This window comes from Drosophila nasuta, chromosome X (assembly GCF_023558535.2).
Source record: "Drosophila nasuta strain 15112-1781.00 chromosome X, ASM2355853v1, whole genome shotgun sequence".
Lineage (NCBI taxonomy): Eukaryota > Metazoa > Arthropoda > Insecta > Diptera > Drosophilidae > Drosophila > Drosophila nasuta.
This window is the reverse complement of record NC_083459.1, coordinates 2,177,128-2,190,081: the sequence shown is the minus strand read 5'-3', so window position 1 is coordinate 2,190,081 and position 12,954 is coordinate 2,177,128. Positions and strand designations below refer to the sequence as shown.

Here is a 12,954-nt window from a genome sequence, read left to right as displayed (position 1 = left end):
GATGGACTTTGCTTGGCAACTGTTGATTTTATTTACTTCTCGATTTGCCAAGTAACCGTTATAAGCAAACCAGCTGGTGTCATAGCAGCCAACACAATTCGTCGAGAGCTTTTCAACTCCTCAGCTTTTGGGCTTTTCACAAAAGCTCCAATTAGAGTCCAAAAAAATTTAAAGTGCCGTGAATGAAATTCATTTTGTTTCTTTATTTTTTACACATTCCTAAATTAAATTGAAAGAGGTAACACAAAATATATTTACAAGAAAAATAATTAATTTTTGTTAATTTTAATTCATAATTGTCGTTCCAAAATATAACAATTTATTTTGGTTAAACTCGAAAAGTTCGGTTGGAAAAATTCGGTTATACTAAAAATAGTTATTTTTTCCTGTGATAATTATTTTATCCTTTTTATTATTACAATTTGATAATATTATAGTATTTTTAGAATAATTTAAATTGGAAGAGGTAACAGAATATATATAATATTTTTATGCTAGTACAAGAAAAATAATTAAAATTTTCAATATTTATTGGATAATTGTTAAAAAATGGACTATTACTGTAATATTATTTATTTCAAAATTCTAATATTTTAATATTGTACTTGAATATTATATTTCAATTTATCATAAATTTTGCTTAAACAAAAAATTTATAATTTTATATAGTATTTTAAAGAATTATTCATTTATTTTTAGATTGATTTACTGGTAATGTATTATTTTAAAAAATATACTATAAGTGTTCATTGTTATTTGTTTTTCATTTGAGACTAAAACATTATATGACGATCTGGCTAATTTCTGTAAAAGTAAAAAGAACTTATTTAATTTCTCATAATTATTTGACAATTGTTAAAAATCATGTCGTACTAAAAAGCAATAGTTATATTTTTTATTCGTTTATTCTTTTATTGGTAAAAGTTCTCCATTCAACTCTTTGGGTGCTGCTGCACATAGCTTTCAACTTGCGCTGAGCTGCAGCTTTTGCAGCAAGCTTTCGCTTCAAATTTGTTGTGAATGGAATTGGAATTTCGAAATTGCGCTGCAGTCCGTTGCCGCGTTGCGTTGCCCCATTTATACATACATAGAGTATGTAGTACTTCCCGTCCTTTTTGGCACGCTGAAAGCTCGGCCGGCATTTTGACACATTCTCGGTTGGTGCCATACTTCGCATACACTTGCAGCAGCGGCAACAGCTGGATTGTTGTGCTTTTCTAGCTCGAAAGCACACAGCACACAGAACAGCACAGTTGACCTTCAATTTGCGCTGTTGATTTTTTTATACCCTGGCACGCTGCGACGCGAGAGCTTTTTGGCGCCATAGGCATCGAAGCTTTCGAAGTCGAAAACGTACGACGACGACGAAAACGAAAACGAAGAGAAGATGATGATGACGATGATGCTGGTAATTACGAAGCTGTAAATTCGCATTTGGATAAAAGTAAAAAAGCTCAAGGTGAAAGCATCATCATCAGCTGCGTCGTAGCGCTGCGGCTGCGGCTGCGACATCAACAGCAGCAGCAGCAGCAACAGCGACGTCGACGTCGACAGCGTTTGGCGACTGCGACTGCATTCGGATAACGAGTTCGGATGCCAATTTTGTCGGTTTCGGATTCGCTCAGCGTCCGTCGTGCGTTTGCCGAACCTGCAGCGCGGTCTCCAGCGTGTCCGCTGCGTCAGTGGCCAAATAGTCGTTGGGTATACGCCGCGATGTTCAGAGCCGCGAACGCGCAACGCAACGTAACGCAACGTAACGCAACGCAACGCCAACGCAACGCAACGCCACGCAAAACACAGCAGCAGCAAATCGCAACCACAGCAACAGCAACAGCAACAGCAGCAGTAGCAGCAGCGAGCAACACCGAGCAGCAGCCAGCTCTGAGCTGTCGAGCCGTTGAGCTTGAGCCGCAGTGCCGTCGAGCCTGAGCCTTAAAGCCTGTCGAGCCAATTGAGCCCATCAAGCCGTGCTCTCGCATCCGTTTTCTCTGCGTGTGTGTCTGTGTGTGTGTGTGTTTTATTTTTTTTTTCGTATGTTGTAGGTAGAGCTCACAGCAGCCAATCGCCGCCAAACACCGTCGCCGTTGCCGTCGCCGCGAGTCGCTCTTTTCCGCCTAACGCCGTCGCCATCGCCATCGCCATCGCCATCGCGGTCGTCGTCGTCGTCGTTGCCGTTGCTGCCCGTGGTCATTATCGTCGTGCAACAGAGCTTGCAACGCATGAGAAGCAAAGCTCATTTGCATAGCGCCTAACGGTTTATAAGAACTATCTAAAAGAGGAAACGAAAAAAAACCGAACCAAAAAAAAAAAGAAAAATACAAAACAAAATCTTCTTTCTTTTCGATATCCTCAATTTATGCACATCTTTTTTTTCGGTGTATCTACAAAGATTTTAACTTTATGCTGCACTCAAGTCTATATCGCGTGCATCCTTAAACAATAGTTTTTTTTTGTCATTTTGTTGAGAACGTCTGCTTGCTGTGCTCCATGAGGTAGGTGCCACAATCGAGTATTTATAAGCTATAATCTCGCCCCCAATATCATATATTTTTTTTTTTATTTGTGTATGTTTTTTTTTTTTTGTTTTGGCGGTCACACATTGGAATCACCGAAATCTGTTGTGTATTTCGATTTGCCTTTAATTAGTATTTAAAGAGCGATAAAACTTTTGTGACGTAAATCCAAAAATTCAAAAATTTTCAATGATTTTCGAAGGTGTCGTCGTCGTCGTCGTCGCATCGTTAAAAGCTAATGTTTGTCATATTGAGGAACAATCTATATAGATTATGGACATATAAAACATAGGCATAGTTCACAGTGTGTTTATGTGTGTTTCGGTTTTATGACAATCAGATGTGAAATATTATAAAACAATTTTTTGTTTTTTTTTTGTTTTTGTTGTTATTGTTTTTTTTTATATTTTCTGGTTTTGGTCTATGAAGAAATTGCTGGCGTTTTGCGCAAAGCCATTTTGAAATGTCCTTGAAATTTGCTTATACTTACATGTGCGTACGTATGTGTGTGTGTGTATGTGAGTGTTGGTGTTGGTGTTGGTATGTGGCAAGCATCAGTCAAGTTCGCCATTTTGTTGCAGAGAGGCAATTATGAGACAAAAGCCAGGCGCAGATTCAATTTCAAATAATATATATATATATATTCATATGTGTGTGATGCATTCGTATACATATGTATATTTTTTAAATTTTAAATTTGAGGTATGAGAACAAGGTCTTAAGTTGCTGCAAGTAGTACATAGAGGAAGCAGAGGCAAGCAGAGACAAAAGTCAAGCTGAAGCTAAAGTCAAAGGCGTCTTTCCACCGCGGGGCTCCAGTTGAAATTTCACTTAAATTACGATACGAATTCTCTACCCGAGACAAAGAGAGGGAGAGCAATGCGAGAGATATTCGTTGAGTGTGTAAATTCGGCACAGTACTGATAACTGAGTATGGCTATAAGGAATGGGGGAAGGGAGAGGGGAAGGGGAGTACGCGGTGGTTGCTTTTGCTAGAATGTGCTGACAGTGTCAAGCCCGCAGGGCGAATTCAACTTACTTATATCAATATGCATGACAAGTTTAAAAGCCTTGTGAAGAACATTAAGCAAAAGAGCCAAGCCTCAGCAGGGGTAGCTACAACAAGAAGAAGGGGAAGCAAAGAAAGCGATAGAGAAAGGAATAGCGAGAAAAGTAGAAAGAGAGAGATGGAAGATGCTAAGCAAATGGAAAGTTCAACTACGACTGTTACTTAGGCAAAGGGCAAGCAAGTAAATTGGCTACACAAAAAAAAAAAACGAAAATAAAATGAAAAACTATGCAAGAGAATGGTAAAAAGGATGCTCAAGGATCAGAACATGCTTGTGCATTTAATGCTTAACAAGAAACGAGACAAAACGAAATTGCAATAAGAAAGTAAAGAAAGTATGTACTCCAATCAAAGTCAATCTTAGCTAATGCAAATTAGTTGGCGTAATGCAAAAAATATTAAAAGAGTAAATAGTTTTAAATAACAGATGTGAATCGGGAAATGGAAACAAAAGCCTCAGCTTTAGCTTCAGATTTAAATAAGAACAACAAACGGAAAAGTGGCAAGAAAGTTGCAGCAAGAAGCAAAAAGTACAGCGAAAGTTGTAATGGCGAAAAGAGGGTAAACGAATGAGGAAGAATACGTAGAACAAATTGAGAAGAAAAAGAGAATAGAAAGACAGAGAATTAGAGACCAAAAGTTATGCTAAATTGCTTAGAATGTGATTCGCAAGAGAAACAAAAAAACGATGATATAAAAGTTTAGGAAAGTTAGAAAGTTGAGAAGAACGAAGCTATACAAGTAAAGGATAGCGACAGAGAGATAGAGAAATAAAATGAAGAATGAAGCTATAATAGTTAAGGATATCGAGGAAAAGGAAACAGAAGAACGAAGGTATAAATGTTAAGGATAGCGAGAGAAACAGAAAGAGAAAGAAAAGAGAGTTCGAAGATATAAAAGTTGAGGATAGCGAGAGAAAAAGAAATTGAAAGAAACGGAAGAACGAAGATATCAAAGGTAACGATATCGAGAGAACGGAAAAAAACAAAGATTTAAAAGATTGCGAGGAAAATAAATAGAAAGAAACTGAAGAACGAAGCTATACAAGTTGAGGATAACGAGAGAGAGAGAGAGAGAGAAGAGAGAGAGAGAGAGAGAGAAAGCAAAGGAAAATTAAGCTATCAAATTTAAGAATGGCGAGAGAAAAGAAGCGAGAGAGACAGATTGTTCAAGAAGTGATGAGGAGTACCAAAAAGCAGCGAATAAAAATATTGAAAGAGAATTTAAAAAGCTTTTACAATCGGCACGACAACTCCGAGAAAAAAGGGGTAACATTTCTAAGCCAATTCAAAGCAATTTCGTATTCAGTTAAAAGGAATACAAAATTGAAAATGCGAACTTGAGAGGAACACAAAACAGCAACAAAGAAACCAAACGAAGCGAAACGAAACGAAAAGGAGCTGGCGAATGCTTGAAAAGTTCTAATTAAAAAAGATACTTAAATTCAATTAAAAATGTGTACCTGAGGTGGGAGCCAGCAAGAAAGCGTCCTAGTCATGGCCAGGAGGGGAGCTTGCTAAATGGGCAATTACTTGCTTAGAATATCTATTTAAAAAAGAAATGTACATAGAACGCAACTCTCACAAACATGTACAGCGAGAAGGAAGAGAGAGAGAGAGAGAGTGTGAGTGAATGTGTGAGATGAGAGAGTGAGAGAGAGGGAGAAATTATATCCGCGTGCACAATTTGCCTCATTTTGTTGCAAATTTATTGAAAACCGATAATACAAAAATTTCCGTTTTTCTTTTTTTCTACTCTCCGTTTGCCATTGCAGCATTTTGAAAACCACAAACGCGGCCCAGAGACAACTGAAAAAACGCTGATATCAAAGGCAAAGTCAAAGCCAAAGCCAAAGCCAGACGGAGCACAGTTTTTTGGGGTAAATGAGCTGGAAGAGCTGTCCGAGATAAGGATGAGGATGAGGACATTCATAGACAGGACAATCGCGATTAGCCAGCAAATGTAATTTGCAAATAAATAATTGCAAATGATGATTAACGTCGCAGCAGCAGCAACAGCAACATCAACAGCAACAACAACAAAAATCAAATGATAATTGAGGAAAATATAATCGTAATCACCGCGAGTCTCGAATGCAATTCGATTACGTTTCCCAAATCAAATCGAATTCTAACGCAACAATTTCAAATTAAATATCGTGAACGCGAACGCGAACGCGAACTCGCGCATGTCTTTGTATTGGTGTTCTCTGCGTGTGTGTGTGTGTGTGTCTGAGAGTGTGTATGTGTGCGTGTGAATGAGTGAGCACCAATACATAGTCATATGTATTTTTTTCAACATTTTTTTTACGTTGTTATTTGTGACGTGCAGCCAAAGAAATAATTGGAATAATCTGAATGCAAATGCAAATAATGTCGATGAAAATGATAATGAAGATGCTAATCTCGCCCACATCACAACAACAAGCAAAAGTCAAAGTGAAAACTAACTAATATCAAAGGAAAAGCACGACCCCTTCCCCTCAACAAAAAAGAAGAGAGCGCGCATCAAGATATATCGTGTATATATAATATGATCTATAGATTCGCAATCGAAACTCTCTGTATACAATTTCCGTTTTCGTTCTTTATGCTATTCGAATCGAAACTTACTATATGCATACATATATAATTGATAACAGCTGGTAATACTTACCTAACACATACACACAAATAGCAATCTCTATATTATAGTAATATATTATTATATAACAAGCTACGAACGTCAACTACGTCACAACAATGCACTAAGGTGAGTACAATGCTAACAAAGCTTTATTACTGGCTTTAATTCAGTTTAGAAATCGAACATTGTAACTTGAAATTAAATTTATTTCTGTTTCGACATAAAATTGGCAAATTTCAGTAGTTTTTTAAATGTGGAAATCATAAAGGTTAATTTAGTTTATTTCATTTAAGAAATCGAAAATCGTATCTTGAAATGAATATCAAAACTCAATTAAGATCAAAGAAGTTTCAACAGTTATTATAGATATTTTTATATTTCGTTTATTTTATATAAGTTAAGTAATAATATAAAGGTATTAACTTAACTTTAGAGTCAAGTAAAGTAGCGCAGATAACATGCACTGAAAAAAAGACCAGTTTCTAAAATCAAGAACATTCATCTTAAAAATGGTGTTACTTAAATAAGACCAATTTAAGATTAAATTCTTAAAACTAAAAAAATTATTCTGAAAAATTTCAAAAAAGACGTAATATACTAGATTTACATTACAGCATTTTCATATCCATCGAAATTCTTATAAAGGTTTTATATTTTGATGTTCATAGCTCAGATAGCCAAGCTGAATACTGCGTTCAAAATACACCAGAATGTAGTACTATACCAATATACTTTTTTCAATATACCAAATATAGTCTTTGGTATATTCTAAGTATATATATATACTTCGGTATATTTTACAAATTAATATCACGCTATATTGCATTTATTCAAAATGATCATTATTAAATGAATATTTCACAGTCGAACACACTCGACTGTAGATTTCTTAATTTTATCATCTAATAAGATTTATGGCCTTAAAAGCTTTCGATTTGGTTTTCTTATTAACAGGAATTAAGTTGTTTATTAAATGTTCTTGAAATAAAGACATTGTTGCTGCAAAAAGGTTTTATTTGTAGAGCACTAGAACACAAACTCTTCTTTTATTTTTATACAAAGTTCATAAATTGTCCTTATGTATATTATATATAAACTAGCCAGGGAGAAAGAAAGAGAAGGAGAGAGAGATAAAGGGCGAGAGAGAACTTAAAATACTGCGTGTTCTTACGTTAATACCTAATATTCAATCGATCTATCGATAAAATTTTTCATAACGTTGGTTAACATAAAATACAGAAATAATTCTGTTTCATTACAGACGCTTACGATGTTGCTCTCCATTTAATATTTGAAACTTTGATTAAGTATTTTTTAAATTATAAAAACATTTTTGGCGGCAACAAATATGTTTTCTCACTTTAAGATGAAAATGCGAAATACTAAAACCAAAATGTTGATTTTTTAGTGCGGGTCTCTGGCTAGATTGAAGTTATATAATAGGATTGAAGTTATATAATAATAATTATATAATGTGGAAGAAAGTGTACAGAATACGGATATTTCCCTTAAGAAATCGAACATCGTAGCTAGAAATGAAGTCCGATTCTATTTATTCTTTCCTCTTCGATATAAGCTATTTAAATGTGGAAATTATATAGAATATGCTCAATATTGAGGCATCATCATCGTTGGCTAGTTTAATGTTGGGCTGCGGTACACCTTGTTGTATGCGCAATGTGTATAACATAATTAAGCATACGTCACGTGCTCGAAAGCGAAAAGCCCCGCAGCAAAAAAGGAACGACAACAACAATGACAAAAAAATTCAATTTGCTTGCATTTTATGAGCCCAAAAGCAAATCATTGACAATAATAAAGAAGCAAAAGCCCCGGAGGCAATGTCGCTGCTTGGCCCATGGCCAACAAGAGGCGGATTGGATCTGTTTGGCGGTATCTGCTTGCCAGCTTGCCAGTTTTTCGGGAGGCGGGGCGTGGAGGGCGTGCCTTAACGGGCGCGCACATTGTAGAAGCAACAGCCGCTCTGACTCCAGCTTCAGCCTCTCTCTCTCTCTCTCTCTTTCTTTGCTCTTCGCTCTTCGTTGCCGTCGTAAATGTGAATGATGTTGATGATGGGCGGTCGGGGACCGCACAACAACGGACAGTGGCCAGCTAAAGTGCTCATAAACATTTTGTGTGTCCAGTTCACACACACACACACACAGAGTGAGAGAGAGAGAGAGAGAGATACACTTACAGACAGAGACAGAAACTGGAATTCACATGTGAACAGTGGCTTTGCTTATGTTTTATGAAAGTCTCTTTGTGTGCAAATTTGTTGGGGCTACAAACATTGAAAGGAAAAAAAAAAGAAAACGCCCCCAATTCCATCCGTCGCAAAAGGAAGAAAACTGCAACAACATTTGGAAAATGTTTCCCTTTCTGTATTTTGTTTTTCGGTTGTTTTGTTTTGGGGCTCGTTTCAAATTGTGCGAATTCTCTGAACAGTTGTGTCCTTTGCGCATTTCTTTTCTATTATTATATGTTATTTTGCTGCTGCTGCTCTCCTCGTTGTTGTTGTTGTTGTTGTTGTCTTCGTTCGCCTTTATGCGCCTTCGCAAACTTCCTGTATTTAATTTGCCCCAACGCTCGTCGAGCTGTACGCTGCGCGCAGCTGGAGCCAGCCACCATCAGACAAGCTACAGCTCCAGCTCCAGCTCCATTTACATCCTCAGATATAGCAACCAGCATCAACAGCCAGCAGCTAGCAGCCAGGCGAATCCAAAATACGACTCCAAAATCCCATTCCAATGCTATGTCAGTCTTGCCTTGCCTTGCCTTGCCTTGCCTTGCCTTAGCTGCTGCTGGCTCTACTCCTTCTCCCTTTACAGCTGCTGTTGCTTCCCTTTTCCCATTCCCATTCAGCGACAAAGAGCAACAATAATAAGTTAGTAAAGTGTATTCAAGCGAGCACAACTCGACACGAAGATACGCTGGAAGGCAAGAAGAATAATAATCAAGAATCATTTTCTCCAGTTTGGGAATATTTATTTTGAGGCTCTCTAATTTTAAATTTCTTGAAATGGTTTATTTGCCACTTAAGCAATATTTAATAATTTCAACACTTCTCACTTTCTTTTTATTATTGTTATTGTTTATCTAAATAGTAAGGCACATCTAACATCATAAGATTTCTGTTTTGAACTCAATATCGTGTTATTTTGGAATAGTCTTGAGATTTTATAGCACGTGTTTGCTTGAGATTAATGCTAATAATGTTAGACTATAATTTTATGTGTATAATACTCTAATTTGTATTTATTTATTTATTTGCTCTACTATATGTCTGTTTTGTATTCTATTTACTTTTTTTATTTATTTCATATTTTTTATTGTATTTTGATCGTTTTCGCTTATATTTGGTTTTAATTCTTTTTTTTTATTTTCAATTGGTTTCCTTTTTTTTTAAATATTGTATTTCTTTTCTTTTGATTTATTTCACATCATTTCATTTCAGTTCGATTAATTTCAAATTATTTTAATTTAATGTTTGTGACTAATTTTCTTTTTTATAGTAATATTGAAATAATTTATTTCATTTCATTCCATTCTCTTTCATTTGATTTGATTTTATTTCATGTTGTTTTTATTTTATTTTGCTGTTTAGTTTTATTTTTATTTAGTTTATATAATTTCATATGTTTAATGAATTCTTTTTGATTACATTTTCTTGTATTTTATTTGATTTTGAAGTCTGTTGCAAGCGTGGCATATCCGCTCTTAGCAACATGTTTTTCTGTGGGGTATAACAAGCCCCGCTCGCACAGTTTTATGACCCGCTGGAGTCTTGCTGTCTCTCGGTCTTACGGTATTTCAGTGTTTCACTGTTTTGTTCTCATCGACATCGCCTGGCATCCTACTGCCTGCTGCCTGCCTGGCTGCCTGGCTGCCAACTGCTTATTGTGTGTATGTGCCTGGAATTTTAGAGTAAGCATCCCAATGGCTGTGACTGTCAGTAGTAGTGTTCACGACCCCACTCCAAGGCACTCCAGTTCACTCCATTCTACTCCACTCCACTCCGAGCACCCGCACACATGGAGAGGCAGCAGACGCACACACACACATATATATACACACACTTGTTCACAGAAGCGTTTCTACGCAGAGTTGCATGGAAGCTGCTTCGCATTGCTTAAACTCATCCTGCTCGAGTCATGTCGACAAGTGCCGACTGTTTCTTTTGCTAATAGCATTCGCGGTTGTTGCTTTTATTGTTGTTGTTGTTGTTGGTACTGCTGCTGCTGCTGTTACTTCAGTTGTTGTTGTTGTTGTTGTTAGCTATGTCAATGGCAAAGACAACGACAAGTTGTTTGACTGTTGTGGCTTTAGTTGCTTACAGCGAAAAATATATGAACCAAACTCGGCTCGTCTCACTCTCTCTCTCTCTCTCTCTCTCTCTCTCTCTCTCTATCTCTTTCTCTTTCTGTGTGTGTTTGCTGTATGCTTTGTTAACTGGTTAAACAGTTAACCAGGTTAACAGCTAGCCAGTTGAGCATTTGACCCCAACTTGAAGTTCTCTGCATCTATTTCAATTTGGATTTTCGATATGGCTGCAAAAGAGTTGCAGAGTGGTTAAAATGCACTATTCAACTTGTTATTGTTGTCATAGTCGTTGTTGTTGTTGTTGTCGTGGTTGTCCAAAAATAAAAAACATTTTGGGAGCACTACGACATAATGACAGCCAATGCTGCCGTTTCTGTTGCCGCCGCCGCTTCTAAATTTATGTAAGTTTTATTTTTAATTTTATGGTTGTTGCTGCAGTTGCTGATGTTGCTAATGTTGCTGCCACGAAGTCACATCGCCAGCTGCATTCATTTCACTGCCTGCATTTTACACTATTTTCTATTTTTATTTGCATTCGAGTTTTTTATGTGCGAGAGTCGCGTTGTTTTTTGTCGTTTCGCATGCTTTCAATTTTCTTTTGCATACCCTGGCCCCATCAAATGGCACAAACTGGCTCTGATGAACCCATTGCAATCAATCTGCCAAGCTGGCGGAATAAATCAACTGGTGCGCATGACGTATACGCAATGTGCAGAGGGCATCCGACAGTCGTGATGGCTGCTGCTCTTGCTGCTGTGCACTTTTACTTGCTTTTGTGCATTTCGGTTAAAACAGCTAATTTATTTAACATAAAAACACAGAAAAAGGGGAAGATACGAGTATATGCACAGACTTCGAGTGAAAGAGAAACAGAATCAGAAACTGAAACAGAAACAGAGGGTGAGAGATATAGGGCAAAGTAGGGTAAATAACATCAAAGATACATAACATGCATAAAAAAAAGGTTGGCTAGGTGAGTCTAGTACATGTCTAGGGCATGTTAAGCAATGATCTGCTTTGCATTTTCTTTTTCAACTTAATTTTATTTCATTTACCGCATATTCAATTAAAATCAACGATTGGCAAACTATCGATCTCAGATTGTATAAGATGCATTTGGCACTCAGACATGAGGTCGTTGATAAGGTTGAAGGTGAAACTCGAAGTAAACACGGCGATGTGGAAATAGATTATATACTATATACATATATGTATATTCACTAAGTAATCAAGAATACATATTTGGTCTAATTGCTGGCTAACCTTTAATATCATAAATGTTCCTTTGCAAATTTCTATAAACACACACACACTTACACACCTTAGCAAATTAAATAAACTTCTTCTGTTAGTTTGGCAACTGGTTTCTCTTCTTGTCATCGAGTATGTCTGCTACTGCACTCTACTATAAGTGATAACTAACAATAACTGCCGCTTTTCATATTCTGAACTAGATTTCCTTTCTGCTTAAAGTCTCTAGCGTCTCCTTGTAATCGATCAACGTCTTCTGCTATTATTTTAACATATGTTGTAGCAACGTCTTTTAGTGATTACTATCCACTTATCCTATTATATGTACAAAATAATTCCATAGCAATTCAACGCCTTCTTTTAATGATGATTTACAACTACGTAGGATCAGAGTAAGGTTTTCTATTTTCTAATATCGAACCTTGCATTATTTTATGAAATGTATTGTATTATTGTAGAAATGTTTTCGGGCTTAGAACTTACAACAGCAGAAGTAAATAGCAATTTCATCTGTCTTATAATATCAAAAGTAGCATCCTTTTCCGTTATATTTTTAGTAGCAATGCTTTGTTATACCATAAGTAGTAGCAACTTCTTCCGCTATACTCATATCGCTAAATAGTAACTGCATCTGCTTAACATTATCTCTAAACTCGCATTCTCTTTTATTTCACACTTCGAGCAACGCCTTTTGCTATACTTTTACTTGGGAAGCTTAACATACACTGAACTAGCATCGTTTTCCGTTTCAGCAACTTCTTCCGCTATACTTTTAACGGGACCTCGAAGTGCAGCGCTATGTTGTTGTGCGAGTGCAAGCGAGTGCGCGATAGTTGGTTGCCAAAGCAAGTGTTCGCTGATCGTGTCTATCGCACAGAGGCACTTGCTTATTTGTTAGAGTAGATGTTCCGATGTCTCAATGCGTTTGAATTTATTGGGGTGGTTTGTGTACTTTTTTTGTCGTTGTTGTTGCCAAAGTGAGAGAGCGAGAAAGAATAAAATAAAATTGCAGTAAAACAACAACACTTACTCAACTTGTGTGTGAATTTAATGCGCAATTCAATTAAAAGTCATAATTAAGTGCAATAGCATATAACATTTAACTTTATTTATATTGTGATATTCTATTGCAAATGACAAGTGTGGTTATGGTTTTCTCAGACAAATATGTTC

At 36.6% G+C, this 12,954-nt stretch overlaps 1 protein-coding gene across 3 annotated transcripts in view; it reads left to right on the top strand.

The window, feature by feature from the left end:
- Nucleotides 1-2,303: 2,303 nt before the first annotated feature.
- Nucleotides 2,304-12,954, top strand: part of LOC132796862 (potassium voltage-gated channel protein Shaker) — a 202,983-nt gene continuing 192,332 nt past the window's right edge. For 2 of the 3 annotated variants that reach the window (XM_060808194.1, XM_060808192.1), the window contains exons 1-2: nucleotides 2,304-2,492; nucleotides 5,357-6,333. The gene's annotated coding sequence lies outside the window, so the exon portion shown is untranslated. The remainder of the gene's footprint in view (nucleotides 2,493-5,356; nucleotides 6,334-12,954) is intronic. The other variant, XM_060808193.1, reaches the window with a different exon arrangement.